Below are 5,680 nucleotides of genomic sequence, written 5' to 3' on the forward strand. Positions count from 1 at the left end.
TCTGCGAGTATAACCTCCCCCCTGAACAATATCCTGCCATGTCCAGCTTGCATTCTCCAGAAAGGGCCATAAATCATCGCAAAGCAAACATTTGTAATCCATAATGCGTTTTCCTGACACAGAAATGTATTACCTGTGACGGGCAAGCAGATGCTTCTCAAACCCCCTGTGCAGACTTTTATTCACCTGTGCCAACATTCCACTGGAGAGGACAGCTGAATTGAGTGAAGGAGAGTCTCTGGATGGCAACTCACTACACTCACTATGCTGAATAGAAAGAATGAGAGCAGTTAAAACAGTTGGGTAGATGACTGGCTAGACCATGGGAATCATTTTATGATTGGCGCTGAACTAATTACCTTAAGGAATAATGATATTTACTAGTTTGTTCATTTACGGCAATCACATTGTTGACATCTTGTGCTTTGTTGGCATCAAACAGAAAGGAAAAGTATTAGGTACACAATAAAAACGGATGTAATAGATGTGAAATATGTTCAATCAATGGAACATCAGGGAGAAATTGGAATAACCTTATCTATCAAGAATCCTATGATTTAAAAGCTTAATCTTCTAGGCTTCTCTAAATGGAGTCGTTCAGACTGAGCATTATGCTGCTGTCCAGTTCAAGTCCAATCTATTCTACCCTACTGTGTAAGTAGATAATGTACTGTACCACATCCTACAATGAGACGAATCTGTAATGGCATTTGGCCATGTAGCTCGTCCAGCTGGACAGCAGTGTTGCCATTCCGCATTCATATTTCATACACAGCCAACTCCAGGGACGGTTAGTGGACACGGCGCTCTGCGGCCGGAGGATTCGGGCCCTAATCTAAAAACTGACAACAAACAAGATAGGCGCCAGATGTGTTTGCTGGTCGTGAGCGTAAACACAAACAGACGATGGGCTAAACACCAAGTGCACACAGGATATCTGTCTGTCTCACTTCCACTTCCTAACACGGGGATCATAGGGCGCTCACATGGAGACTGGAATAGCATCGTGTATGTATGGGTGTGTCTTTTTAGATTTCAAACAAGTGTGTGGCTTCTTTGAAGAGAGCGGGGGTGGGCTAGTGTGTGATGGGCAAGAGAGCAAATGCATATTAAGGAAAACATATATGGTGGAGAACCCTAACTCGAGATCCTAAATGTCCCATTGATATCAATGCAATACTTAGAGAAATGTCAGAGTTAGAAAGTATTTCTATTTTTTCCCCCTTCATAACTTCAAAGTTATTTTAAACCTGCACCCGACGAATTTGGTACGATCGAGTCGAACACGCCTTTCCCACACTTTAATAAGGGAAAACATAACAATTATATTCATGCGTATATGCATATGACAGCTAAAGTCAGGCACGCGGGAAGGTATTTTGACTGGGGGTGCTGAGGTGCTGTCTATATACGCTACAGGGAAAAAAATTGCCAGGGGAAAAAGTATAACGATTTCTCTCCCTCCCTCCCTCTCGCTGATTGCTCGTTCGCTCACACGCACACAGTGGCATAACGACGGGCCCCAATGCACGGGCACTAATAGTTAAGCACGCACGCACCCGCACACTACAAAGACGTAACGTTAAATATTTTACCAACAATGTGTTGGAATTTACAGTAATTTCCACTCAGCTCACAGTGTCCCACAATGTCCACAAACATGATGTTGACCATTATTACAGACAGCACTCCATGTCGATTGTTATTGCCTCTTAACGGAAGCCCTTCGCTGCCGAAGAATCGGATGGATCTGAATATCAGTTCTAATACGTTTCTGGCCGTCTGTTGCTCTTTCTCAACAACGTCCGACAGTAGAGCATTAATGGGAGTGTTGTTAAGCTCAGCATCTTCTTCCAACTCCACTTCAATTGTTCTGGCTGATTTAGCATTTTTGCTAAAGAACTCAGAGATTCCCTAGCAAGATATGACCATGTGATCACTAACATTAAAACGAACAAACACATTTTTACATTTATTACAAAAAACACATTTATTTTTATTCCCAAAAGCAACAATAGTTATTATATTGTTTTAAATTATTGTTTGAATAATATTTTTATTTTTTAAATTCAGGCAGGAGGAGCTCCTTCTGCCTGCCGCTGGGGGGTGCTGCAGCACCCTCAGCACCCCCCTTCCCGCGTCCCTGGCTAAAGTGGACTCGTGCCAAAACTATGAGAAATCAAATGTTTAAACCTGAACACTGTCTGCAGTTCAATTATGACATAACGATGGATTCATTAGAAGAGCAGAAAGAAGACACTCACACATCTAACTTAGGGGTCATGAAGAGTGTCAACAGACTAAACTGTTGACTAAATGAGATGTGCTCCCTCCCTTGCCACCCATCTCAGCGCTCCAGATGGCGCAGAAGTATCTGGGGTGATGAGCAACACCCGATGCCAACCTCTGTTCGCCATGCCCATGTGGATCTGGGACACATCTGGCAGTGTACTATTTCTATTGGGATATTATGTTTATAGGGGAAGGGTGTGAATGCAGTTCTACTGACCTGTGATCACAGTAAATCACAGGTGTTGTGAGAGTGTAATACACAATGTAAACACAAGTATATCATCGGATTATCATGTAATCCTGTAATGATCATCTCCGTATGTGATTATCAGACGTACAAGTTCAGGTATGGAATTGCAATTTGTGTTGTTGTTAAACTGATAAATACATACACAATCTATTTCTCTCCAATATGACTGTAGTGTAAACTCATCTTTGACAGCTACAGTGTAGGGCCAACGCTTGTATCTGAAGTTCGTGAGCTTAGAATTATAAGGTTCTATCTCCGTTTAGGGAAGTTCAGAGATATTGAGCGTCAAAGTTTTTACATTCCATTATGTTTTGTGAGATGGAATCTTTGTATTTTATTAATTACTAACTAACAAATGTCAACATTTTAAAAATAACACCACACAGGCATTAATAAACACCTAATGAATCAGATTATGTAAAAAAAACTAAATTTTGACAAAAATGGAGTTGTTTATTATAACGTAAAGTAAGGTTATTTCCCAGTAGGAAAAAGTGGAGTGGGAGGGAGGTGCTGTTGGGTGTCCATCAGACAGGGGGAGGAGCCTCGCAGTGAAGAGCCTGCCTGCTGCCTCCCAATCCGACTTTGTCAGTTTCCTAAAAATAGCAGACGGGTATCAATGTGAGTGAATGTACGCCCATGTCACCCTGTCTGCGTCGGAGTCAGTCTGATCAAAAAGTATCTTTATCAAGCAAAGGACTGGGAGGGAACTGGTAAGTAGCTAAAATAGCTCTATCATTGTTCATATAGCGGAGCGCTGAGAGAGAGAGAGAGAGAGAGAGAGAGAGAGAGAGTGAGAGAGAGGGAGAGAGAGAGAGTGAGAGAGAGGGAGGGGAAGGGAAGACAGTTCATGTAGTGTGTTACGATATTATTATTGGTCTTTTTAGAGAATCATGTATTTGTATTTAATTCATGTTAATTTCATCCTAACAGTTATGATATTTTCAACAAAGGTTATTTTTTTAAATGAAGTGGGAATGTTCACGTATTGCGCCTTGATTTACACCACGCGTAATAAACAATTGGTCAAATGTGTTTAGGAAGAATTACGTGTTCTGTTACAGTATGTAGCTAAAACTTTGACAAAGTGACAAGACATCACTCGCGCGATATAACAACACAATCATGTGATCATGAGAACAATAATACTATTTTTCTCTATCATTTGGAGTGTAAATATCATAAGCTCCCCAATTAAATGTCATGAGACACTTATTACAGTGGTCATTTGATAGGACGAAGGGCACATGTGGAATGTGTCGTAGTTGTCAATGACACAGTAAAAACATGAACGGTGGAAGTCAACCATCGTCCAACTTTGTTATTAGTACATAATGACAATGTATCATAACAATAAAAGGAGTTAGTGGGAGAGATTTGGGACATCCATGCCTGCTAGAGTCAGTATGTGCTTACTGTTCCTGGTCAGGGTTAATAGATTGGACGGTTAAGGGATTCACTCACTTGTTCTGTATGCCTGTCTCATGCTTTTTTACTCAATTCAGTTTTCCTATTTCATAAACAGAGGTTCATAGCCTGTGGCTTCAGGTTGAATTATGACTAGTGTCAGTCTGGTCACGGAACCTGTCTGTTTGTTTTAGTAATTGCAGGCTCCATGAGACAGGTAATCAGGTCAGGCTACAGTCCTGAAGATGACCTCAGGAACCATTTCCCTGCTCTAATGGACATGTGTGACCCTGCAGAGGCCTTTTTATTATTTGTATTATGAATACTGAACAAATGTTGTTTTTGTTTGTTATTGGATTGTAACCAGAAGAGCCTATAATGACTTTGGGGGATTTTGTATGATCAGTTATGATATTGAATTATTTTAAAAGGACCATTTTATTGCTGTTGAATGACTTTGAGAGGCGTCATGACTTTGATTGGGAATTATTATGACTTTCATTCAGAATTGTTGTCCATTGTTCATCAAAACAATTATTACCATAGACTTGTTTGGCACAGAGGACCTCCTTGGGACTTACCGTGGGAAATGAGCAGGCCATTTGTCTTGAATATCCTTTTTGATCACATACTGTATGTTTTTTTGCATGAGATATGTCTCTGGTTTTAAGTTATGAGAGTAGAAACGCTAATATTAGTTATTACTATTATATTACAAAATCTTTCACACAAAGCACTGTAGAGTTTAGAGTACATTTTGGGCAATAACTCTATGGATGCATACCTGTACTTTCATCCTACTAAACAACTAACTAACTAGGTAATATGAAACCTGCCAACTTGAAAACAAACTCTCATTATAGCATAGTCATGGAAAGCAAATCACATGGCTTTGTTATGTCTGAAAGCTTATCTTCATGTATGTAACTCGACTTCACTCAACAAGTAATGCACTTAAAACAGACCCTAATATGATTTAGTCGCAATCAGAATGTTATGCCATTCCACCTCATTTAATCAGATGCATTTGGCCCCTATACACAAATGTAATTAGACGATTTGATGAATGCCATTTAGTGGTGTAGTGTGCGTCAATGTTGTTCTGCTCAGGATGTACTGGCATAGTGATGACTGAGCAATGTGAAAATGGAAAAGTCCCACATGGGATCAGAGCACGACATCTAGTGACTTCCACAAGGAGACATTTCAACGGCCTCTTCTGAAGTTTGAAGTTTTCCCTTTATTTCCGAGTTTAAACGAATTAGCATAATTGACAGAACTATGGCAATCATACGGTTCAAACTAAATCTTACTTTTTCCAATCACAAGGGTAGAGTGAGGATGGATCATAATATGGGGTGGTGTAATGAATCCAGACATAAAACACAATGTTCCCAAAATGTTATTTTCCTTTCCCACTTGAGAGTTTTCCCTAATTCCGAAATGAGTATTCCTGGTCCAGTGGGCAACACAAATAGAAACAGTTCTGAAGGATAGACATCTATTTTAGCACCGCAGGGCAAGGAAATAGAGGTTTCTCTGTGTGTGTGTTTTTTTTTATTGAAAGGCTATTTCTAGAGTGTGGGTTTCTTTTTCTCTCTCGTCAATAGCATGACATAGTGGGCCCGGCTGATCCATGCTGTTGCTGTGGAGTAATGCATTCCTTATCCACTTTGATTAGCGGCTGCGATGCCTGGCTTAGCAAATGATATGCCTTATCACACACAATGT

General features: G+C 40.2%; 1 protein-coding gene across 1 annotated transcript in view; it reads left to right on the forward strand.

Moving 5' to 3' along the window:
- Positions 1 to 3,152: 3,152 nt before the first annotated feature.
- LOC308165751 (myocyte-specific enhancer factor 2A-like) overlaps positions 3,153 to 5,680 on the forward strand; it is a 54,462-nt gene continuing 51,934 nt past the window's right edge. Inside the window, exon 1 of the mRNA XM_080539903.1 lies at positions 3,153 to 3,255. The gene's annotated coding sequence lies outside the window, so the exon portion shown is untranslated. The remainder of the gene's footprint in view (positions 3,256 to 5,680) is intronic.

This window comes from Nansenia antarctica (assembly GCF_963989245.1).
Source record: "Nansenia antarctica genome assembly, chromosome: 9".
NCBI lineage: Eukaryota > Metazoa > Chordata > Actinopteri > Argentiniformes > Microstomatidae > Nansenia > Nansenia antarctica.